Source organism: Agelaius phoeniceus, chromosome 6 (genome assembly GCF_051311805.1).
Source record: "Agelaius phoeniceus isolate bAgePho1 chromosome 6, bAgePho1.hap1, whole genome shotgun sequence".
In the NCBI taxonomy this organism is placed as follows: domain Eukaryota; kingdom Metazoa; phylum Chordata; class Aves; order Passeriformes; family Icteridae; genus Agelaius; species Agelaius phoeniceus.
Window position 1 is genome coordinate 23,499,386 of NC_135270.1, and position 25,685 is coordinate 23,525,070.

General features: G+C 46.6%; 1 protein-coding gene across 2 annotated transcripts in view; it reads left to right on the forward strand.

The window, feature by feature from the left end:
- The first annotated feature begins 10,058 nt into the window (after positions 1-10,058).
- Positions 10,059-25,685, forward strand: part of CD82 (CD82 molecule) — a 39,128-nt gene continuing 23,501 nt past the window's right edge. The window contains exon 1 of one of the 2 annotated variants that reach the window (XM_077180010.1): positions 10,059-10,267. The gene's annotated coding sequence lies outside the window, so the exon portion shown is untranslated. Of the gene's footprint in view, positions 10,268-10,684; positions 10,820-25,685 lie in introns of those variants that run through there. The other variant, XM_054634645.2, reaches the window with a different exon arrangement.

A 25,685-nucleotide genomic window follows, 5' to 3' on the forward strand; every position in this document is an offset into this window, starting at 1 on the left:
TTGCAGCAAGAAGTGGCAAGATGAGAACAGGCAAGAAAAGCTGTAGAGACAACTGTTCCTGCTCATGACATAGAAGCAGCAGAGAGCTGGTGCTGCTCATCAGCAGGGTGGGTGCAATTATCCCTCTAGAGAGCAGGCAAGTAGTAAGGTGTGAATCATTCACTCACAGTAAACTGATCTTTGGGCTCCTGCTTTCTCTCTCTTTCTAATCCTGACCTGATCTCCCATGATTATTCAGATATCAAACTCCTCTTTAGCTGCCATGATGTGCACTAGAAATCCAGCCATGGGCCAACAGTTTGAGCTTAGGAACAGATCAGTGGGTGCTGTGGGATCATTCGTTGAGCTCTCAGACAATGAAAGGACAGTTTTTTCCCAAACCTTCTTACTGACTGCCAAATTTAATGAAGATACATATTGGAACAGTCAGCACTTTAGGTGGTGAGACCATCAGTTGTCTTCTGTAATGAAAAGGGCATTTTTTTCACCCTTCTAGTTCCTGAAGCTTATTGAGAGAGACTGCAAGAGATTAATTACCCCAGCTGAAAAGTCTGGGCCTGCTAAATCTCGTAGGGTGGCTAGCTGGGCAGCACTATTGCAACATGAAGATGACTCAGCCACATAGCATCTTTGTTGGCATCCCATTAACTGCTGTGGAGACGATTATTTCTTTATTGCTAAACCAAGTCTGTCAGTGGCTTGGGGCATTTCTATGAAAAATGTAACAGAGGAGTAATAATTCAAAACATGTCAGACCAGAATGCCGTGGCTCATCATATCAGACTCCTTCTGACTGAAAATCAACCAGTTCAGATGGTTCAGAGTGGGTGAACCAATGCCACAGATGCTGATGACTTCACTGAAGGCAGTGCATCCTTCCAGGAAAGCAAGATCCTCTTCTTATACAAGCTCCCTTACAAGTATAGAAACAGAGAAGAGCAGAGTAATTCTCAGAGTAGAAGCTACATCAGCAGAACTGACTCAGAAGCAAAATTTGCTTTTCAAAGTTTTCCAAAAGGCGTCAGCTGCTCCTGGGTGAAGTGATGCTAGCAGGCAGCGTCCAAGTTACTTTCCCACTGTGGGAACCAAACCCTTTTAAAATTGTTTTGACTGTAACCAAGGAATTAGAGAGATGGATGAAGCCAGCCGAAAGTGTGACAATCTCCTAAAGGCACACAGATGGTGAGCAGACACTGCACGCTGATTCACTTTGAGCGATCACTTTCCTGAAGCACATTTTGGACAGTTTTCAACCTCTCCGAGGACCTGAGGAAACCCGTAATTCCTCCAAGGCGAAACAAGGGGCGGGAAGGGAGAAGGAAAAAAAGCATGATTTTTCCTTGAAAAGCACATTCCCACATAGTTAGTTATTTATTTGCCCTTTGACATTGAGAGAAGCTCATCTCCAAGAATGATCACCCATGGCTCAGCCCAGATGGAGGTGGGCAACAAATTTCATTGCTAGTGCTAACCATGAAAAGATTTTCCCGTTTTACTAGAAACCACAATCTCCCATCGTTCCCATACTGTTTAAGTGATGTATAGCTTGGTAATTGTCCTGAAAGATAAGGGAAAGCCTCCTCTGTGGTTGCATTTGATATTGGCCTGATGTATGGGATTGCTCAGTGGAGGGTGTCTAGAGAGAGCATGGAATATGCTTCTCTGCCTCTTCTTGCTGGGGAAACTCTGCTGGTGGCAAGCAGGATCCTGAGGGTTGAAAATTGCTTTCCCACATCTAACACCCCTTTCATAGCAGTCTTAGTCAGTTTTTGGCATGAGGACTAGAATTAAAGAGTTGTTTATAGCTGCTCCAGAGCCTCCTCTGCAGCGCTACCACCCCTGTGGCACCCCTGCACCAGGGACTAAGTGGAGCTGCTGAGACAGCTCAAAAGGGTAGGAGTGAAATGGGGCATGGCAGGGAAAGTCCTGCAACTGGAAGAGGGCAAAATCTTCTGGAGAAGGAAACCCCTCCCACAGCAAGTGACAGAAGCTCCTTTTCTTGGGTCAGAGGAAGGGACAGTGGACATACCCCTGACTGATTGACTATTAGAAACACTGGTTGCTGAAAATCCAGCTAACCAGATGAACCCTGACACAGAAATCTTCCAGCTTGATGCTATAGGGAAGAGATGGACCAGACAAGATTTTCAGATACAACTCTGCGATGTCTCTTTTTTCACTTTCCAGAGACAAACAGGGGATCCTGTTAATAATTTGTGATAAGATTGCCCAAGCAGTCGGGACAGGCAGCCGCTAGATGGCATGTCCATCCTCATCCAAACTCACAGGTATCTCACAGCTGGGAAAGTCCAGGATACCCTGCTCATCCCACACAAGCACAGCAAAAGGATGATATATTATCTCAGATCTGCTCTAAGAAAACGCTGGCACAATTTGCAGTTATTTTGCATCGGGGATCTGCAATCTGATGAACATTCCTCTGTGATTTTAAAAGGATTTAAAAATAAGCTGCACACAGATTTTGCCAACTTGCTCTCACTGGTTTCAGTGAAGATGTACTAGGCCTGCAAAGAGCATTTATGTGCAAAACAGCTCATAAAAAGAAATATACAGTGCTTTGTTCTCCCACAGGAGGGCTAGTGAATTATTTGGATAGAACCCACATGAAGTAAGACGTTATTGGTAGACACTATTTTCCAGATCCTCAGCTGCTGTTATGTGGTATACTTCCCTCATTTATACTAGCTGAGAGTCTAGTCTCTAGGTCTCCAGATCAGAATTAAGCAAGACACCAAGCAGTCTTTGGAGAAAGGAGCTTTTATTTGAGGGGAATGCCAAACACATTCGATTTGGACAATTTTCTCTCAGAGATTTAATCTCAGAGGAACTGGCAGAACAGAAAAGGCCCAGAAACAGGAGTGGATCAAGCACATTAGCACATATATGCCATGAGCCACAGTGTTTTCCATGTGGCTGCAAATACCTAAAGTCTTTAAAGCAGAAACTTCCAGTGTATCTTTAGTCACTGAAAAACCGGCTTGCACTATATATAAATTGAAAAGGATTCCAAACTTTCAAATTTCCCTACCAAGTAATTTTTTTATACTGTAAAAAAATTGGTTCCAGTGCAAAAAAGCTTAAATCACCTCCCCCCCTGAATTTTTTCCACTACAATATGAAGATAGTTTAGACCTTGCCTTTTCTGTTTCTGCACAAGGGCAAAGAGTGTGCTCTTATTCGGTGTTATTTTGAAATCATCCCTTTAAAAAATATTATTTTATTAATTCAGTGAAGTAACAATTTACATTTCTCTTGCATGCCTGTGAACTTCTCTAGCATTTTTTAAAGGGTGAGTCAAACCAGCCCTAGATTTCTGCAACAAAAATTAGATCAAATTAGACAATTAATATATTTCTTTCTCAAAGACAGACAGTAACCAAAAATAAATATTTGAGTCTCCTGAACACATTTAAAACTGATAGGAAGCATATAGCAAAGCTATACAGCTGGGAGGGGAGTCTCACATTTTGTGAGTTTTCTGCGTTGCTAATCACAGGGGAGTCGTGGTGCACCAATGAAACTCTGGGGTGCTTTATATGGTGCAAATAACAAATATTCGTCCCCAGGAGAGCACCACTGGCGATGCAGCCCCAGATTTGAGACTAAAGGGAGACACCAAGTGGAAGAAAGACTCATGGCTAATTGCAAGATGCCAGCGGCCCTCAAGGATTTAATTCCTCTGGGTGGTTTGCTGCAGCTTTGTGTGCCTAGGTAGGTGATGCAGGGGTGCATTTGGGCACTTCACCGGCCATGTGGTCATTGAAACGTGCAGCTGTGGGAGGAAAGAGAGAGAGGCAAAGGCAGAAAAGAGATTCTTTCCAATGCAGGATTTGAACTGGCTTAACATAGCAAGGAGGAACTTGGATGCCTTAATAAATGAAATTGAAGGGAATTAAGTCTCTAAATACTTTTGTGGATCTGAGCTTATGTAAGAGGTATTAGTGTCATAGGATTGTTTGTTCCACTCGCATTGCTCCTTCAAGTAAATCATGCCAGTGCTGTACACAATTCCCTGGGAAAATACCCAGCCTGCCAGTACCAGCTCCAAATACTGTCATTTACTTTGGCAGACCATGAACTGGGTTCTCCTTCCTTGGGTTTTCTGAGGTGTTTATGTTAATTGGATTCAAAAGGATGACTTCTCACCAGTCTCTGGAGCTGTGGGGTGTGGAAATAATATTGCCTAGGCAAGAGCACCTCTCCTCACACACACCCCTTTCAGATCAATGGGGATCAGCAATGTTCATTCCTCTCAATACACTGTAAAAGAAAGTTAAAAGAAATTTCAAGAGATAGATGAGTGTTTAAAAACATTTATTCAGTCTTCCATCAGATGAAGTTGGTCCAGGTCAACATGGGTGCCAGAAATGAACAATGTATGAGATCTGCCCAGACGTGCCCATGGTCTTGTAGTGCCAATTCTCTTCATAATTTGAAAGACAAGTGCAGATGCATTCAACTCTGCATTCATGCTATGAACTTAGCAGGAAAGCAATCTTATCAGTACTCTGGCTCCTTCTTCCTACCATGCAGAAAAATGCATATACTTAGCCAGCAGCCCAGCCTCAGAAGCACTGTTATGGAAAGATATTAAGCTAAACAGCACAAATCTTGTGGGAGGGTACTGATCCCATAGTGCTTTGGCCTTTTGTAACCTCACAGTGCAAACCTGCACATAAAATCCAGAATATCACTTCAGTCTGTAAATATTAGATCAAAAGAAGCTTATAGGTGAAACTTATTGTGCTCCAGCAACCTGCCTTTAGAAACAAGATTGTACTTGGTTCCTGGAAGAGCAGTGGACATTCATGTTGCTCTCTGAACCAGAGGCTGGGATTCAAAGTAACCCCGGTGAGCAATGAAGCCCTGTGCAGTTGCTTGCTCACTCCCCACCAACAGGAGCGGGGGGGAGAATTGGAGAGGTAAAAGCGGGAAAACTCAGAGATTTAAAGATAGTTTAATTAAAAAAAAAAAAAAGAAAAAAAAAAGGAAGCAAAGCCAGGCACACAAACAAATCAAAACAAGGAATTAAGTTCTTCCCATGGGCAGGCAGGAGTTCAGCTACCTCCAGGAGAGCAGGCCCTCCTCACATGAAACAGTTACTTGGGAAGACAAATGCCATCACTCTAAATGTCTCCTCCTCTTCCTTTCCCCACACAGTTTATATATTGAGCATGATGCCATATGGTCTGGAATATCCCTTTGGTCAGTTGGGGTCACCTGTCCTGTGTCTCCTCCCAACCTCCCATTCACCCCCAGTTCCCTCACCACTGTGGCAGCATGGAAAGCAGAAAAGGTCTTGGCTCTGTGTGAGCCCTGCTCAGCAATAACATCTCTGCATTACCAGCCCTGTGCTCAGCACAAATCCAAAACATAGCCCTGTACCAGTCACTGTGAAGGAAATGAACGCTATCCCAGCGAAAATCAGCATGCCTGCAAAGACACAAACAAAACACCTTGTATCTCTAAGGAAAGAGAGCACCTCAGAAAAAGCAGGATACTGCTGTATAAGAAAAAGAAAAAAAAATGTTGGTGTCTACTATAGAAGCCTCAGGAATACAGTCAAGTTCTTCAGGTGTTCATCCCTATCTACAGGTGTTTAAAAGGACTAAGCCTGAATGCTATCTTTTTGAAATTAATATCTGTTTTCCAAAGATGACTGCAAAAGGCACAAGGAGGATTGTAAAATTGGGGTAAGTCCTAGATTCACCTAGTTTCCTAAGCCTCACTTTGCGGATGTTGTTAGCCCAGGCATGCCCATGAGCTCAGCAAAACTAGCAAGAGCTCCTTAGTGAGTGGGATGCATTTCTGAAACCCTTCCAGTAATTTTCTGTCTTATCTACCTCAAATGAGCAAGCCCATGGCAACAGTCGTGGATTCTTCTCAATCCAGGGACATCTGTGACCTGCTCCAGGGACATCTGTGACCTTCTGAGATGTGTTTCTATGAGGATTTTTTTAAAAGGGAAAAATTATGGAAAGCACAGGATGGTAAATCTTTGATTTGTTCCAGCAAATTTCCCATCTCAAGGGTCAGATAGTTATCCAATGTGTATGGAGGCACATGCTTCCATACTTGCTACTGCTTAACAGATCACAAAAATGTAGAGTTCAATAGCCCCAAATCATGTGCCTAGGAAGATGCATCCCTATGTGTTGGATTTTCCAGCACTTATTGAGGGGGATCAACATTTTCTCACAAAATACCAAGTTTGGGAGTGCAGTTACCTCTGTAACAGTCAGCTGTGAGGGACCCATACCAGGATCCAAAATAACCCAACTACGGACAAATCTGCTTCCCAGTTATATGATGCCTCTGGCAGAACAGTTTACTTTTAGCTTATCCAAGTCCAACTTTTGGAAAACTTCAATTGCCTGCATTTCTTATTTCAGCCAGGGGAGGGCAACTGGTCATCAGGAAACTAAGATCAGTTTACTAAAGCTGCCGTGAACTTCGAAGGCCTAAACCACAGAATATGAAAAATATTTTAGTCCTGAAAACATACCTTTTGATAAACATGTCTTTCCTTAATATAAATTAAAATAATCCCCTCTTGCACCACAAGCCTCAGCAACCACTGCACTTTTATGGCTGTTCACTCTAACCATTATTCTTTCTATATAATTAATTTGATACTAAATCACAGCTTGGGACAAATAAAAGAGGATTCCACTTACAGTGACATGAACACACTTCAAATTAGACTTGAAATTTTAGATTGTGCTTCGCATTCTTTCTATTTTATACTGTGCTATCAAACAGACACTAACCATGAACTCTACGTTGTTTGGTCATTTTGTTTTTAACTTGGAGTTTAAACAGAAACACACTCCCCCCTCCCCCTCAGCAATTCTTTGCTCTATTTTTGAAGTCTCTTCTCCTTGTCAAAGCAACTTTGAAAGAACTTTTTTTTTTTTTTAAGTTTGGCAGTTTCTACTGATAATTACAGTCCTTGTCACTACATCACCTGGACTACTCAATGTTTTGGCCCTATCAGGAAAGAAATCCTTCCTCTCTTAGAGTCACAGCAATGTGAGGTCAATTCAAAGACTTTTTAAGGGAAATAGATATGCAAACACTACAAATCCACGTGTCTTCCTGTTTCTCTGTTCCCCCTAATGCCAAAGACTAATTTCCTCCTTCTGGTGTATGTGGTACAGCACAGCAATCTGTGCCAGCTGCAACTCAAACCCTTTATTCTCAGAGATCCTCTGAGACTAAAGAAAAGAAGTTTGGTACGTTCCACTCTGCAGCCTGCAGTCAAACAACCCTGAGACCTTTCATCCCAGCTTCAGAGAGATATGAAGAGCTGCCTATACCTAAAATGGTGGCAAGTTTCTTGCTTGCATCCAGTTCCAGGATGGCCCCTATCCAGCCAGACGTGGGTCTACTACAGAGAATGAGGGGGCTGTAGCTCCCTCCATCATTAGCAGCCACCTAGAATTAGCAGCCACCCATGCCATATTTGTGCTTTTCATTGCAAAGCAATGGGGACTGTGCAGCTTCTCACAACCCTGGGCAAGGCTGCAAGCAGCCATAAAATCACAGCCAGCCAGCTCTGTGCAGAGCATTAGTATTCCCTTGTGCCTGAGGAAACAGACCTTGTGTACAAATGAATCAGAACCTGTATGAAGCTGCATCCCAGGGACTTGGACTCCTGTGCAGACTTCCCTTGTTTACCCACAGAATAGGCCATGACTTGATTTGGTACAGAGATTATTTCCTCTTAAAAAGAAAGTATTCATTTGACAGGGAATGGTTGTTGTGTTTGAAATGAAGATGGCCCAAGGCAAAAACAGATTGCTTGGCTCAATGACCCATTGGCTGGTCTCTGGCTGCCTTTGAAATGGTATTCAGTTTTCAGCCTTACATGCCACATAATGGTGGGTTTCTCCAGCCTGGGTGTTTTCTTACAAGCACTTTTGTCTAATCACTAGCTGAGAATCCAGCCTGATGTGTACATTGTAAAAGATGCTGCTTATACTTGGGCTTTTAGTCTGCCATCTGTGCACAGCTTAGCTACAACATCGCAGTAGATCTGTTTCTCCTCTGCTGCCAAGTCCCTGTTGCAAGCCTTCTCAAGAGCATGATTCACGTCAGACTTTCTAATAAAATTCAGGCACTTTGGAAGCTTTTTTTTAAAACCTATTCCCTTCTCTCAGCAAATGCAGTGGTACAGACTTAATGCTTTTTCTGGACTCACCGGTTCATATCCGAGTGGCACTCGAGCATAACCAGTTAGGCATGCAGTCACTGATGCATATGTACTCCCACACTGCCCTTGCTAACATGGATCCTGTCCTCAAAGCCTCTGACACAAATGAATTCAGGCACAGAGCTGCTGGCACAATCCATTTGCACTGCACCTTTAATCATTTTTTATTTTAAACCTATTTTCTTTAAGAAACAGCCTTTGCACTAATCCTCGGGGGAAATATTTTGAGCCCAGGCTTCCTTCCTCAAAGTAGGACAATTTTTGTAAGAATCAGAAACAAGCTACATGCTCAGTACCTGTAGGCTTGGATAATCTGTTGGCACAGAGATGAGGAAGACTAAATATAAGAACAGGCAGATGCTATTTGACCTGCCCCACCGACACTTGTGTCTTTATATGTAAACATTCTGGCTTACAAAGTACAGGCATAAACCTGAACAGATGTTTGAATTAAAGACAAAGACTATTACAGAGAGAGAAGAGGTAAAGAAAAAGTACTCAATATTTTGTTTGAGAATAGAAGTGTTTTTAACGAAGCTTAATTCTGCTTGAAAAGAGATGCTGGAGTGCTGCTGGTTTCCAGAAAGACACAATCCCCAAGACTGGTTGAAAATGAGTTTTCAGATATTGCCCCACATAATTCTCAAGCATAATTTGTCCTTGTCTTAGACACTAACAACTGTCCTTACAAATTTTTTTGGTATGAGGAAGGAGCCTGAGCAAAATCAGACAGCTTCCAGGCCATGGTTAGCCTGGTATTCTGTGAGCAGCTGCAGAAATAGGGGTGGTGAGACCATACCCATAAAAGCCCCTTTGCAGAGCAAGTAATTTCACTTCCACCTTAATGTCCCTCTTCTGCCTCAGCACCTGCACTTCCATCCCCTCTCCCAAGCAGAGCCCTCATGCCAGCTGCTGAGCCTGCAGCTACCTGCTGGTGGCATGGAGGAGGACGTGGAGCCCAGGGTGCTGCTGCACATAATGTGTGTGGTACCCAGCAAGTGTCACCTGCTCTCCCAGGTGCAGCCTCCTCCCACGGCCCCTCCTGCCTCACGCCATCCATGAATGAAGGAGGACTTGTTATGTGGCCTGGCTTTGCCCATTATGTGGCCACATGCTTATCCTGACAGAAAATATGTCCACAGGATAAAATACAGGCTAGTGGGAAGGCTGCTGAGTGCCACTGCTGGAAAAGGGAAGAAGGATGTGTTCAATCCTGGTACCAGAGGAAATGATTGGGAGCTGCAGGGAAAGGTTTGGACTGGATGGGGCTCTAAATACCAGAATGAAAGTCAAGTAAATGCAATGAATAAAGCATAGCCCAGAAAAGGACCTTTTAAATTATTTTCTTTGAAGCCTGGTGGCATAGTAAGGGATCAGCCTTCAGACACAGAAAGAGGATCAAGAGGCATCCTGTTAGGAGAGAGTAAGGTGGCCATGGTACACCTGTCTCAGCACAAAAGCCAAACTGGTTTTTGCTGTGCCCAGGAATGAGGACTGAGACCTTAAGCTGCATGAGTTGGCTGGTCCTCCTCCTGCCAGAACAGCAGAATACATGAAGTACTCCTCAGAAGGGTGAGAGACCTCCTGATCTTCCTTCATGTTAGGATTTGCTTGATGGGTTTGGTTTCAGCATCTGTGAAATGAGGATTTACAGAGAATCACGTTGTTACTGTTAGACTGCCTTATCACTTTTATTTTTATTTGTGTTCTGCCAGTAGAGAAGAGGCAGGATCCCATTGGGCTAATTATGCCACGTGCCAAGAACAAAGAGCTGGTGATTTGAGCTTGCTGCCTGTTGCGCAGAGCGGATACACTACACAAAACAGAGAAGCCCATGGAAACAATGCAGTGGCACTGGTCAGCAGAGCAAACAGCAGCCACAGCATGCGAACACCACACCATCTTCACAGTGCTGGAGGCACTGGGGCAAACAAGAGCTTAATGGGGTTTGGAGGGGGAACAATGTGCAGCCCGATTGATGTTTACAGGATTCACCGGGGCAGCGAAATAGCCCACTGGAAAAATCTTTCGGTGGGTCATCAGGCTTGCTTTCACTGGGCAGAGAGCCACAGCGTGCGTCTCGCAGCACCAGCGAAGCTGCGAGCGGCCTTAAAGGGCTTTAAGGGGTGCTTGTGCGTGCGCTTGTTGCACCTACCTGGCGGGCCAGGCAGGGGGCTCCTCCCAGCCGGGAGGAGACGGGTTCACGGCAAGTGCAGCGAGCAGGGCAAAGGGCCCCAGCGCGCTGCCCGGCCACCTGCCCCAGGGAGAGGGCTGGCTTGGGCTCGGGTGGAGAGGAGGAGGCAGCGGCCGAGGCCTCACAGGTGGGCAGTGGGACTCTAGACTCGGCGTGAGGAGCGAGCAGCACGGGCTCGGAGCGGGAAGTGCCGGGCGCTGCAAGAACTCCCGGCCGCGGGCACGGCGCGCCCGGGCGAGGCGCCGGCTTGCGCAGCGCCCGGCGGGGGCCGGGCAGAGTCCGCCCCGGGGCCGGCTCAGCGCAGCCGCCGGCTCCGCCCCGGGGGCCACATCGGCGGAGGGGGGAGTGCTCTGCGAGCTCAGCCGTGCCCAGCCCGCCGAGCGGAGCAGGTAGGCGCGCTGCGGCCGCCCGCCCCAGAGGGGCCGGGGAGCGGGGCGGCACGGGCGGGCCGGGACTCCCTCCACCGCTCCCGGATACCCCGCTCCCTTCGACCCGGGGGTCTCGGCGCGGCGGGACGGGGGCCGTGCCCGGCGGGGACTTCCCGGGAGTGTTCTGCGGGGCTTTCTGGTGGCCGGGGCGGGAGCCCCCACTGCGGTTCGGCAGCCCCGGGCACCCCCGCGCCCCTCCCGGCGGCGCTGCCTGCGGGCCGGGGGAACCGCTCGAGCGGGGGAACCGCTCGGGGCGCCAGTCCCCGCTGCTGGGCGCCCCCAGGCGCGCCCCTCCACACTCGAGAGGCGTCTGAACTGCGATCCCCTGGCGGAGCTGGTGTGCGACCTGAGAGCGCGCCAGGTGCCGCGGACGCGGTGCCCGCAGGAGCGGGTCCGGCTGGCCCGGCGGGTTGCTGCTGTGCGGGGATATCGGCCGAGTGCCTCTGCTGCCTGCCGATGAGACTGGGCATACAGCTGGCTTCAGTCGGCTCTGTCTTGATTGATTTCCAAGATGTGGATTAGATGCTTCCGTAGCGATCTTACCCTATTACGACTACAGAAATCTGGTGCTGGCCCAGCCTGCTGTGTCCCTTTTTCCTTCCTTCCTTTTTAAGATCCCTGTGAGCAGTTCAGAGTAGTGCTTGCAGTTCAACAGCTGGATAGATGCTTTAAATGCGAATTGTATTTGCAATGAGACTGGTAAAATCTGTTGGTAAGGGGATAGCGGCTTGTTGCACTCCAGGCATGCTGATTCTGCCCTGTAGCATTAAAGCTCTGCTGTGAATGCTTTCATATAAAATGGGGTGTTTGGTACAAAAAAATAAGAAACCAAGACCCCAAACCCAACCATCCTGGGATCTAAATATTGGATTCAGTAAACTGTAAAGCTGGTTTAGGATAAAGTGTCCCTATGTATTGGACAAGCTCTGGCATATTGTGTATAAGATGAGAGCTTGAAACTTACTGGCTGCGCAAGGGAGGGACAGTGTGCTATTGCAGTGCTCCCAGAGGCAGTGCCTGGGGAGAAGAGCTGCTCTTGGAGGTTTGAGCTGCTTTTGAGGGTGGAGGTACACAGGGATGTAACACATCCCACCACTTGTGAGGCCTCTGGGTTGTTAGCTTCTGACAACACCCGTGTGCTTCTGTGCAAGTGAGGGTGAACAACTGGAGAGTGCTGTCTTGAAAGCCATCAGTGATACTTCCCCTCCATGGGTTTTTTGTTGGGTTTTTTTTGTTGTTTTTTTTTTTTTTTTTTTTTTTTTTTTTACTTTCTCAGACGTTTTGGGCTTAAGAAAAATCCCCTTCAAGGCCTTAGATGTGAGCCTGCTGCTGTGAAGCTTGCTAGCTTGCTCACTGCATGAGAACTGTCAAGGAGAAGCCTGTGGTTAGAATAATTTTGGTGGACCACAAGGTCAAAGTGTAGAAACTGCTCTGAAAAATCTAGATGGAGGTGTCTAGTGAGAGGAGTAGTCTCAGTAGTGTGCTGCTGTATGCTGATGTCAAGCATATGACAAATTGTAAAAATGACAAATTACTCAGCTCTTACTAAATACTTCATGAGCACTAAGTGGGAAGAAAGCGTTAATGAGGCAAAGGGCACTGGGTGGTACAGTCAGTGACCTGTTCTGCAGTGTCACTGCAAGGGCGTCGGAAGACCTGCCAGTGTTCCATAGCAGAACCTCTTGCAACAGTGAGGTGGTTTTTTAAATTTACATTTGGTTTTGGTCCTTTGGTGGGAGCAGAACTCCTAGAGCTGCAGTTGTGCTTCTTTACAAAAAAAATAAAATCCTTGGATGTTTGCTCATGCTGGGCAGCCCACACAGGTGAGAGGAACCTTTGCCAACTGCTCTGCAAGCCTGTGTGTGGATTTGGAGTGGCTCAGAGGAGTGAGTAGCCTCACCTCACTCCTAACATTGTGTCATTTAGCACCCCTTTTAGAGAAGGATCTTGCTGCCAGAATATCTTTGCTTGGTGTAGCCTCTTTGGACCTAAACCCCTCTTTGGCTGCATTTCTCCATCCTTGTCAAGAGCTCTGGGGGCCACTGAGATGACATTCTCATCCCTGTGCTGCAGGGCTGGGTGAAGCCTTGCAGTGTTTGTTCAGCTTCCTACCTGTGTGTGACAGAAACAGAGCAAGACACAAGCCGAGTGCCTGGAGAGAGCCCTCCCTGTGGGCAATCTCTGTCCTGCTGCATGGAAGCTCCTCCCTTAAGAGGATTTAGCAGCTTTAATGATGTGGCTCATCTGGACTCTCTTCATTACTGTTATTGTCTCTATTTTAGTTCTCGGGTGACAGGCAGGTGTAGTGTGACCTACAACTGTAAGCTGGTGCAGGAAATGCTCTAACGAGGCCTTCCCACAGCTCCATGGAGGTTTTCTTGTCCCTGCTACTCAAACTGCTCTGCTTCAAGCTCTTTGAACTGCAAGGGGTGGTTTCACATGAAATTTCCCATCTGACTGTAACCAAGGGTAGATTTTACCACTCTTCTGTCACTCTGTGTCCTGGTCTCATAGCTGTAAAGGAGCAAGGGTCTATTCAGGACTGCAGGTGTTCATCCAGTAGATGTTTAAGTCAGAGGGATGCAGGTGGGAGTTTTGAGACCTCTGATAACCACAGGCCCCAGGGCACTTTTCAAACCATGGCTGTGGTTCTTGGTGCCTGCTGGCATTGCTGCATCAGGAGGCACACAGCACAGGCAAAAGCATTGCCACAAAGACCTTTGGGCACTGATGGGATAGGGTCTGTTATGGGAATGCCAGGGGGCTTGGATCATGCTATATGAAGCAGTAATTACTGCTCCACTTTAATGGTGCCTGTGGCATGGCAGCCATCTTTTTCCTGGTCAGGTTTCCCTTGGCCAGTGAGTGGGAAGTGCTAGAGGGGGCGGGTTCTGTCGGGGCTCAGGCTCTGTTTGAGTAGCTTGGAAGGCTGGAGGAGGTAGCAGTTATTTCCAGTGTAACAAGGGATGATTGTAGCCACAGCCTTCTTGCACTTACTCCTCAGTTTCCATTGTGGAAAAACTTACGTGCACCAAAGCTAACTTATTACTGCCAAGAATTATGGCATTCACCCTAGAGTGCCTTAACTTCACCTCTCTAAAATAGGAGCATGACATCTTTATCCCCTTCTTCTCTCTCCCTGCCTTCATTTGTCTCTGTACATGGATCGTGCCCTCCAGAGTCCTGGAGTCCTTTTGTGCAGCAAAGGGGTAGCTGGGCCCTGTAGCCTACCCACCACCATGTGCCTGTGGGCAAAGAAATAAACTGTGTCCTTGCATTAATGCATCTGTTGGAGGAATGTGGGATTGGAGCTTCCTACAGGCTACTGATTAATGACAGACGTGTGAAGGGATGGCTGAGTGAGCCACCTTTCCTTTAGAACTGTCTAATCAGATGCAATCATTACCGAACCACCTCTGTGTCTTTTTGGCTCTTCTGTATTCTTAGAGGGAATGAAATGGAGGAAAGGCTAAAAATTACAGGCTGTCTTGGCATGGTGAAAGGAATAATACAGGAGGCACAGTTAGTGCCAGCAGTTCCTTGACGGCTGGTTGGCTGTGGCACAGCCTGTTTGCTGAAAGCTCTCTGGGCTCTCAGGGCCTGGAAACACTGAAGCAGTTAATGGCTGACTTCAGTCTAGATGGGGTGATAAGTGAAGCAAAGGAACTGTGTAGTGGAGATTGCTTAAATCACTTCTTGTGTGCACTCTCAGCTTCAGAGCTAGCTAATTTTCTGGAAGAAGGATGAGGCGTTACTGTGAGCAGCTCTGCAGAAGGGACTGTCTGGCTGCTCAGAGAAGAAAAAGGGAATAAAACAGTAGCCTGTGGGGATGGGAACAGGGATTGGAGACTGCCAGCTCCGAACCCAACCATGTGTCCTTTTGAACACAGGGAAGCTGGGTGGTTTGTGGCTCATCCAAAGTAAATACAGGAGAGAAAGGGAAGGAGACTAAGCTGGGGACAGGCTTTGTCCTGTGGGAAGAGGTGCATGCACAGGCTGTCTGGCTGACTGCTCTAGTTCTTTGTCTCCTTGGTGGAGCTTCAGAACTGGGGCACCACCTACTGGGACACCACCATTTAAAAGCAAGTCAAAACAAAGTCCAGTGCATGTACTTAATATCTGAAAGTTGCAGGTGTGGTAAGTGCCCTGACTGTCTTTAAGGAGCTCAGGAGCTGAGAAGGACCAGAGGAAGAACCTTGCACAAAAGGCGAAGTACTGGTGGAATTTGTTCAGGATGCTGCTAGGCTGCTGATTTTAGTTGCTTTGCAGCACAGCCTTGAGGCAGGTGCATCATGAAAGCGCTTTACCCTTTACTACAGAATTGTTACTGAGCTGTAAGCAGATTGCTGATCTCTTCCAGTATGATGATAATCTCATGGCCGTGTGTACTGGAGAAATGCTGATCTGGGATGGACTGTATACATTAGGATATCCGGCAGCCTGGAGATTTGAAGTTATATAATGGGGAGTTCCCTTTGTAGGCAAAACAAATCTGCTTCGGTCTCTCATATGCAAGCAAAAGAACAGATGAGCTGTCAGAGCTGCAGCCATGCACTTTGAGCTAAGCTGGTCTTCCCACAGCTGGAGTTGGGAGCTGCCCTTGGTCCCTCCTGTTCCCATTGTCAAGGAGGTAGTTTGGGAAAGGAAAGGAATTATCTCAGAGGGGTTTGCACAGCAGGGACTGAACATGCTGTAAAGTAGCTATACCTATTGGGAACGAAGGAGGCTGTTTCCTAGAGTTGTTCTGGAAAAGAGGTTACAGTCACTGGATCTAAACATATTCTTCTTCAGCACCTTGCTTGGGTCACTGCCTCTGTGATCCATGAGGTTTCTGTGCCCTTGCCAGGAGGGTTCAAGGGACTACAGAGGAATGTGATGCCCTCAGCTCCTGCCTCTACAGGAGAGGCTTCATGCAGCACCTTGTCTGTCCAGTTTTAAAGTAAGCTGCTCCAGGATGCTGGTTTTTCTTGGGCTGGTACGCCAGACTGGCACAGGTTTGAGCAACCTGGTTCTGGGGTTTTGTGCATGGGGTTGCTGCGGGGCCGCGCCTTAAGCTGTATTGGTGCTGGGCTTCTGGAACAGCATGCAGGGCAGGTGTGGAAAGGGCATTTTTGGCACTTGACTAGGGCTTCAAGGGCTGCTACTGTCATCCCATAATAGAAGAATATGCAAATCCTTAATGCCTGGAGCTGGTATGTCTCCTGTGATAGATGGTAAGCAGTTTTGTTGGGAATCAATTGCAAAGTCTAAATTAAATAGATTATGTGTACTAACTTAGTCTAGTTAGACCTTTCTAGGGAGGTTTCTATACCTTTTGTGGCATTTCAGTTTGTAAGTGTTCTAGTAATAGAGGGAAAAATATTTGTGTTGGGAGTGTCTTATTCCCTTCCTATATGATTTTTTTCTGATTTCTTTTTTGTCTTGCAAATGGCTTACTTAGTATTACTTGGAATGTGTGTGGAAAGAAATTGAATAGAAGTTCTGTATTCAGTGGTGAGAGTGTCAAGGGGTTTTTTGGACTTTGATTTCCAGAGTTATGGCTGCTTTCTAAAGTTGCTTTGCAGACTACTCTGCTCCTCTCCTCTCTGCTTGTAATAAATTAATTTGTAGAGTACTCTTTGCATAAAAAGGTGCTGTTCTGAGTGGTGTGGTAACAGGACACTGTCTCTAGGGCTGCATTGGTTCTGGGGCTTCTTTCATGTGGTGCTGTGGCACAAAGTGTCCTCTTGCCTGCTGTGGAATTGGTCATGTGTCTGTCGTGGATTGAAGTTGCTGGTAATGAGTCAGTCCTGAGTGGCTTTGCTGGAATGTCCTCAACTTCCCAGTGTGCTTCCTCAGCCTCTTGGTCCCCTCACTCCCTTTATTGTGTCATGGATCTAGGTGCCCTGTAAGACACAGAAGCAGAGCAGGACTCAGATTAAGGAGACAGAGTGCTGACCTGCAGGTTAGCAAGGCTGTTTGCCCTTGCTGCTGTCTTATGTTTTGCACTGACCAAACAGACATGGGAGCTATTCTGCAGCATCTGTGCTGCATGGTTGAAGAAACTGGGGCTTAAAAGGCAGGGAGGAATTCTAATTATGCTCATCTCTGGAGTCTTTCAGGGGAGGAGGGACCAGATAAAACCCCAGTTGCCTAAATGTACTTTCCCAACAGTCTGAGAAGCTGCTGGACTCTTCTTTGCATTCAGGTCTCTTTCTGGTTCCGGCTTGCAGCTATGCACATGGAATAGCTAAAGAGCTCTCTGAGCTGTGCAGTGCATCTGCCTATTCCCCAAGGAAGCTCTTTTAATTAGAGAGGACTTCTGCTCAGCAGCTGCTGTGGAACAGTGCTAGACCACAGCTGTGTAGAAGCCCTGGTGAGCCGTGTGAAACAAGGTAAAGGCACAGCCCTTCCCTGGTTCTCGTGGGTCTGCTGCACTTGTCTGACTGCACAGGAATGGGGGGGAGAGGCTTCAGGTACAAGAGGAGTTCCTGCAGGCTGGTGGTGTGGGGGAGTGGAGCCCTGTGTGATAGATCAGCCTTGCTAGTGAGCCCTAGCCCTTCCCTCCAAGTGGGCCTTGCTGCAGGGGTGGCTGCTCCCTGTGCACAGAGCCCAGCAGCTCCTTTGCTCCAGATCCTCCAAGGCTGAGAACACCTTGTGCAAGTGCAGCTATAATTGGGGTGGTCCTGGCTGCTCCTGAGGGGTTGGTGATGCCCATAACTGCTGGTGCTTCTCCTGCCTGATGTGAGAGGACCTGAAATGTCAGAGTTTCCTCTTGCCCTTTCTCGCTGGGGGAGGTATTCTGACTCAGGGCTTCCTGGAATGAAACTGAGGTGACAAAAAGGCAATTGCCAAAACTTCTTGGGAATTTTTTAATGTCAAAAACTGCATCAAACTGGCTGCTGCCTTGGCAGAAGAGACTACTTCAAGGAAGGGCTATTTTGGGGAATGGCAAGCTGCTTTAATTCCCAAATCCAAGACCTCAAAGGCTTCTTTGATTTGGTGCTGCAGTCCTGCTGGTGGCCTCAGAGCCTGAGTGTTTTTTCATTCATTACCAGTCCATCGTGTAGCAGCTTTGAAGGCTGTTGTGGCAGTGATTTAGACTTGATCCTGTAGTAAAACACTAGGTTCCTTCTTTGTGTAGCTTCAGGTAGATAGGAAACCTCTTCCTATCCCAGCTGTCAGCCACCATCAAGACCCACCGGTGTGTCTACAAGGAGGTGGCCATGCATTGGTGCTACCCCATGGGAACCCAGCAGTTACTCCTTGTTTGCCCAGAAGAGAGACAGCCTTTGCCACAGGGTGTTTGCTGTCAGGAAGAGCAGCCTGTGCAACCATATGTGAGCTGAGGCAGCTCAGCAGCTGTGTGGTGCTGTCTGATGGTTATTCCATAGGTTATTCCTGTGCCCAGGATCTCAGCCCTGGTGCCCTGTGATGGGTGGGAGGAGGAGCAAGCAACAGGGCTTTGCTGGGCTGGGTTTCAAGCTGCTGCACTAGCCAGGGGTGGGTGTGTATGCTGGGGGCAGAGGGAGCCATGTGTGACAGCCATAACCTGCCCAGGAAGCGTGCATGAGACCTCTTGCTGTAGTTCTAGGGGATTGGTGAGTTTGGCTTGATTAAAAATTGTGGAGCTGATGTGAAATAAAACCAGGTGGGTTGTGAGGGGAAAGACAACAATACAGTGGGACAGAGGCAAGCAAGAAAAAATTGTGTCTGCAATCCTATTATGAAGTAGTCTTAGCCTCAATCATGATTTATTGATTAAAGATGGAACAGCCTGCATTTTTTCCCCCTGAAATGGGAGCATTTATGTCTGCACTGAGGCTCATCGGATTATTTGTAAATTAGTTATTCTGAGTTCTTTCTTATTTTAAAGTAAATACCTCTGAACTACTCTTTTCCATCTTATTCTTCTAGCATTCCTCCATCAAATAGTCTTTATTTATGCTCTAAATATAGAAAAGGAGACCTTTTCAGGGAAGAAAAGGCCACCCAGCCTCTCTTGGTTCAGGTTCAGCTGAACCCGTTTTCCAGACCACTGTGCATAGGTCTGCAGACTCCAAGGAGGCCCCTCTTTTTCCCAAAACAGACCCAGCTTTTCAAAATCTTGCTTCTTTTTTAACTGCCAAATTCCTAGGGAACCTATCCCATATGTCTGTTCTTCTTGGCTTGAAACAGTTCTGTCCAGAACCTACACATGTATTGCTTAGAAGGATTGATTGATTATTTTCTTTTTTTGGGGTGGTGTTGGAGGTGTGATCTTAACTGCAAGTGGCAGCTCTGTCACTAATCAGTGTTTTTGTATTGCTCCAGTTAACTCTGCTGGGATTACCTGCATGGTAATGTAACAATCATCAGGGTAGCAAAACCCCTCTGTGTGTTGCAGCTTGCCTTGGAGTTCAGGACCATCTTCACAGAAGGGCAACCAAAAGTTTTTGGGTATCTCTTCCAGCTGGCTAAGTGTTTTCACAGAAGGGCAACCAAAAGTTTTTGGGTATCTCTTCCAGCTGGCTAAGTGTTTTCTAGAGGACCCCTTTGCTTTCCAGCCTGGACTTGCTGAGATTTCTTATTGTGGCATTTAACTTCCTAAAATGCTTAGACTGGGAACAAAGCAGCTTCGCTGCAGCTTCTGTAACAGCTCATGCTGTGTTATTCTTGCTCCTCACAGCATTGCTCTTTACTGCTGTACAATGTTGCTTTCTTTTCCATTTTCTGTCTCCTGTCAGAAGAGCTTGGCATGAGGAGAGTGTTCTCTAAAGGTGAAAGGAAAAAGTGCTAGACAATGCTGCTGTACATCTGAGAGACTGTACAGCAGCCCCTGTTGGGACTGACTGTTCCAGAGCAAGGTTTGAAATAGCTTCTGTGTTGCATCCTCAGAGTGATCAGGGCAGCAAGGGGTTTGGCTGTTGTGGCTAGGTACTGCCAGTTACAAATATGAAACTATTTGTATTATTTACCATGATGTTGGAGAGGGAAAATGTGGTTGAGGTGAAAGTATTTGAGTAGCAGGAAGTGACTCAAAATATCTGTGATTTAAAGTCCTGCACTTTAGGGCTTTTCTTGCCCTCCTGCCCTCTGTATGTCATCATTTTGGAAATGGGCTGCTTGAGACAGAATCTCTTCCTCAGGAGCTTTTTATAGTTCCAGCTTTCTCTTTTCATTTGTACCCTTTGGTAGTGTCAAGTGGCATCTGTGGCATGAAACTCAGGATGTTGTGAAATGTTCATCCTCAGACTGTCTGTGACAATGCTCCCCATGTCAGCAGGGCAGACCATGCTCCAGCAGGGCACAAGGTCTCCTGTGACCCTGGGCTGGTCTGGTGGAAGTAGAGCTTTTCCTGGGGCAGAGGCTGGGTCTGGGAGTGACCTTCCATGGCTGTGTCACTGCTGCCACACACAGTGGCAGCACACAGTGTGTGTGATTCTGTACCACTGAGGCTGGAGACCCCAGGCTCAGCTGGCCCTGCCTGCTTGTTGGTTTGGCAGAGTTGCCTTCCTTGTCTTCCCTGGTATGCAAATCTGGGAGAGATCACGAGGTACTTTGTGTGAGAATCTAGCAGGAATCCTGTACTTCTGATTGCTGTACTGTCAGCCTGCAGTGGGGGCCTTCAGATCGGAGGCCCCTGGTGATGGTGGGGCAGACCTTGCCGAAGAGGGGCAATTGTTACAGCTGCTGATCTGTGCTCTTCTGTTCTAGAATCCCAGGTGGCAGTGCCAGTGTACTAGCAGGGGCACAGGAGTGGTTAAGTAGCTAAATATTAGCAAAAGGTTTATTTGGCAAAACCAAAGTTTCCTAAAATTCCAAACAGTAAAAGGACTGTTTCCCATAACAAGACAAAAGATGTATCCCCTTGTGGCCTGAGTCACTTTCCTGTGCCAGTAGGACTTCTTTTCACTTTCCAGTCATGATGGGTTTGCAGTACTCTTTCAGCCTCTACTTAATCTGTGGGCTAAAGGGTTAAAGCCTCAGCTTCTTAGATCAATGCCTTGCTATCAGTAAAGAGTCTGATACAAAGCATGTGATATGATTAAAGTAGACTATTAGCCTGTCTCTTCTGTTGTTCAAGGAAGATTACTTAATTCTAAAGCTTCACGGTCATTTAGAATAACAAGCCAGAGGCCTCTTCTGTTTGCTCTGTGGTGGGTATTGGGTTTTTGCTTTGTTGGTTTGGGGTTTTTTTCTGCCGCTTGAGAGCATGTGGATGTTCTCTAGGGGGAGAGGTCTTGGGGATAATACTGATGGCAGAGGACACTTCCATTCTCCAGTGGGCTGTCAGCTGCAAGGGACTTCATAGCTCTGGTGAGTCAGAACAGTTTGGCAGGGTGTCTGAGCTCCTCCAGAGGTTTAATCTGAGAAGGACAAGGGAGTGTTCGTTGCCCTATGCCCTTCTGAGTAGGCAATCTCTAGTACTTGGACTTAGAGGTGTCTGGCTTCAGCTATGAAATGAACTCCAGGATAACTTGCAATTACTGTCAGTGGTGCTGGGTAAGCTCAGCTTCCTTCCTATGCCAGGTGCTGGTGCCCAGGCTCTGCTCAGCCCCACCCACCTGTCTGTGGAGCTGTGGGGTGTGAAGGCCCAATAAGCAGAGGGCAGGTAGAGAGAGAAGTTGTTTGTTTAAATGTTGTGCAAGTTGCTAAGCTGTGGAAAACTTCCTGCCCTTGAAGTAAAACTACTTTCCCTGCTAATTCCTGAAAAAAAGAGTAGGAAATCCTCATTTCCCAGGTCAAGCAGATGCTGTAACTTCTCAGAAACATGTTTGTCATAAGTGTGTTGAATCTAACCACCCACTAGTTACTTGCCCTAGCATCTGAGAAATGGAAGTAACTGAAAACCAGTTTGTTTGGAAGGGGAACTTTACAATAAAAAGTCCTCAACCTTGACCTCTTGCATTTTATGGGGGGAGGAGGAAGCAGAAAGATAAAAATCAGTTCTACTACCTGGCTCCTACCTAAGTCTCACAGTCTCTGTTGCTGTTTCATAAAATAGAAAAAAAGGCTTTCTTCCTGCCTGGATTGTGGTAGCTTTTGGGTGCCCTGGCAGAGTCTGAGGAAGGTGTCTTCAAGCCAAGTGGCATTGGGAGGGATATTGTGCAACTCCTTGGAGGAGATTTGTTGACCTCCAAGGCATTGCTTGCATGAGAAGGGAGATAGGGGAGCCTGTCCTGTGCAGGTACTTGCACCCAGGATTTCCAGGCTGATGACTGGCACAGGGAAACACTTTGAAACATCCCCTGTGCTGCAGAACCATGCTGGGGAGAGGCTTATCAGGTAAGCATAAGCAGAACGCTCCTTGTCTGTGCTGGTCTCCCTGCTGCAGTTTGGAGTGCAGGTCCTGCTCACAGGTTTTGCTCCTCTGTGGGAAGGTGTGGGGCAGGCCAGAGGAGGGGGACTGCTTCTGACACACTGATGCCACTGACAGATGGCAGTGGGAGCTGGTGGACACATCCATTTCAGAGGTTAGGTTTGCAGCCTGGCAGCTCCAAGTGCAGAAAACAAAGCTGAGCTGGTCTCGTTGTTGAAGCGATTAAAGAGCCAATGTAGTCAAGTGACAGAGTTGCCCAACCAGTTTTGTGAAAACTCTGCATTTTTACTGCATTGTGTGCTGGCTTTTAGTCAGTGTGGAGACCTCTTTCTGGACCTGACCTGCAGAGCTTGTTGCACAACTAACATTCTAATACGTGGTAATTAAAAAGAGAAAGTCCACTAAACTCTACTTTTGGCTATTTCTTCTGTCTGCTATTTTTGGTAAGTTGATTCATTTCTTCTACTTTTTTTTTTTTTTTTTTTGTAGGGGGAGAGGAGAATCAAATGACTTCTGGGACAGTTTGTCGGGTTTGGGATTGGTTTTTTCCTCCCATTTTTGGCAGATTTCTATCTCTGGTTTTGATGTATGGAAAGTTTTGCTTAAATCAGAGAAACGCTGTCCTGCAAATACTGTCATGCTGTGCAAGCATGAGTGTGTAGGCTGAAAATAGCAAAGAACTTTCTCAATTTGCCAGTTGTAGGGACTGAAGACCTACTTAAATGTTGGCTTTCAATCTAAAGTGTGAAGGCCAGATGTTCTCAAAATGTTTTACACTGCTTGTAAACATAGAGATAAAAACTGACGCTTCTAAAACCTCTGCTGCTCTTTGATACTGAACTGTGGGCTTGGTTTCTTTTTAAGGATATGATAGTGGTTTATAAATATCTGATCACTTCCCGTTGAGCATCAGAAGTACATTTCTAAAATACGCATTTCCTTTTTACAAAATACACAACACATGCTTGTTGTGATAAAGCACACTGAAAAATCTATGCCATGGTAGGAGTCCTACAGGTGCTTTCTAATCCAGGGTCTTGCTGGGGAATGCAGTTGCTAGTCAGATAATTCACACAACAGTGTATTAAGTATAGAAGTCAGACAGAAATCTGCATGTCTTACCAGGTGCACCAGGAGCAAGTCTACCTTTGCATTGTGAGCTGATAAGTTCTCTCAGAAACTATTTCTCAGGAATAGTTCTTTCCAGTGGTATTTCTGCAGTACCTTCTGCAGCTGTTGCCTTGCTGTAGTCTGCTCCCTTTGCCCCAGGAGTAGCAAATGCAGGGGGACTGCATTCACGTTTGAGTCTCTGTCCTGCAGATGTCTTGCAGATGCTGTTAGGGTCTCACTGTGCATGTCTGTGCTGGCAGTTCGAAGTTTGCAGGTAATTGAGTGTGATGCTGCAGTTTGCAGGCTGATGTAGCTATGCTGGTCTTTCTGTGCTTAGCCCTCAGACCATCTCCTCTACCACTGAAGATGATTACTTCAGAAGAAACTCTCTAGTAGTACATGGAATAAGACGGGATCTGGTTTGTTCTGTTTTCAAAATTTGTAATATGCAGAAATACTTTTCTATCTTATACTGACACCTTCCTTCAAAAAGAAAGTGTATCCATATCACTGAGATACACACAAATAAATATATATATATAATATATGTACCTTGATTTTTAGGATCCAGCTTCTCCCTCCATCCTTCCATTATAACTTGTGAAGAGATGCTATTTGGAAAATTTCCATGACAAACATAATCTTGTTTATGTTTTCAAGGTCAATACACAGCTGGTATTATCTCAGTGAAGCTTAGGGAAAGTTCAGTGAATTCAGACTTGGGTTGTTCATCAGCTCTGTGGTTATTTGCTTGCCAGAGACAAGATGTACCTCCCAGGTGTACTGAAAGTCCAAGGCCTTTGTATATTAATGTCAACAAGATGAACTCCTTAGGATATGCTTTGTATGTTAATGGGGCTGTAACTTACAGTCTCTGCCCTGAGGGCACTGATGTACCTGGTTAACAGGAGACTTAGTAACTCTGTCATTGTTCATTAACTGGTACTGTTGTGTGAAGCTGTCCTGTCTCATCAGTCATGATCAGGAGACTTTCTGATTGCCAAATGTCTGTTCTGTATGTGCATGGATAGGGAAGCAGCTGGGCTTTGTGGTGAAGGGTTCAGAATCCTGCAAAGAATGACCTCCTCAGCCCCATGGCTTTGTGAGCTGCCCCTTCCCCAGTCTCTCCTGCGTGGGGATGTCTGCTTTGGAGCTGGGAAGTGGCCATTTATTGAGCAACTCTAGTGTGCTGGCTTCTGTGGCTTCTGGATTGGGATAACAGTGTAAAAAGTAACTGCACTGGCCTTCAAAATGGCCTCAGCCTCATGCAAATTACTGTGCAGATAAACATCTTTATGGAACCAGCAGCATGCTGATCCCTTCCTGGGGACACCTGCTAGTTGGGCAGAGGGAGCCAGTTGTGCAGCCTGAGTACAGCAGTGGGAGTTCCATCTCCAGGATTTCTTGGTCAATCTGTCTGCAAATGAATCCAGCTAACTTTGGCCAGTGTTGTGGTGTGAGAAAGAAAAGACAGGGAGGTGAGACAGGATCAAGGACAGCTTTAGGTATTTTAAGTGTCCAGGCTTGTAATATATTGAGGAAATGACCTGTTGCAATGTGTAAGACTTAACCTAAGTGAGGAAGGTGGTGCTTGCTTGTTGTGTCAAGAAGCACCTGCAATGCTTGAGATCAGCTGAGGCTGCTTTGGAGGTTCCTTCAGTGCCTCAGTTGTACTTTCACTCAAAGATCCCCCCTTCCACATCAGATACAAGAGGTGAGAGAGGATCAGGAGCCTTAGGGTATGTTTCAGAACCTTAGTTCATAGTGCTGTCTGCTGCATCTCTGCATCTGTCAAACTGGAAGTTTCTCCTTGAGCAGGCAGGAGGGATAGCAGATCTGAGCCATCACACCAACCTTACAGGGCATTTGAAGTGTTTGTGGGGGCAATGGAAATAGCAGCTTGTCAAAGCCAAATCTGGTGCTGGTTTGACCCCATCCTAGCCTGGTAGAAGTTGGTAGTAGCACGTCCTATAGTGTCTACCTTAGTTTTATGTCCCCTGGTATTACAGCCTGAGGGACGCTGGTGGGGAGCAACTGGTCAAAGTACACAGAAACAACCTGCAGTTTCTTTGTAACCAATCATTTCCTGTCCTTAAGCAATAGGATGTGGAGAAGAGGGGACAGCATCCTCAGGCTATGTAGATACAGTCAAATGGGAATGCTCTTTGCCTGAGCTGGAGAATTGGGACTGCCTGTCAGAGCTCAGTGCTCTTGGGAACATCTGTGCTGTCCTTAAGGGTTTGCATGATCTTTGCACTTTTTTGTAAGTCTACTGAAACAGTGATTTCCACAGCTGTTCTGCTCTGGTTTGTTTTGTGGTTCTTGTCTTTCATTGCACTCATAAATGAGCCCCTTATTTGTGTTGTACAGTAACTTGGCAGCTGAGGTGTTTCAGCTGCCAGAGCTCATCAGGGAGAAACCTGTGGAGTGAGCATG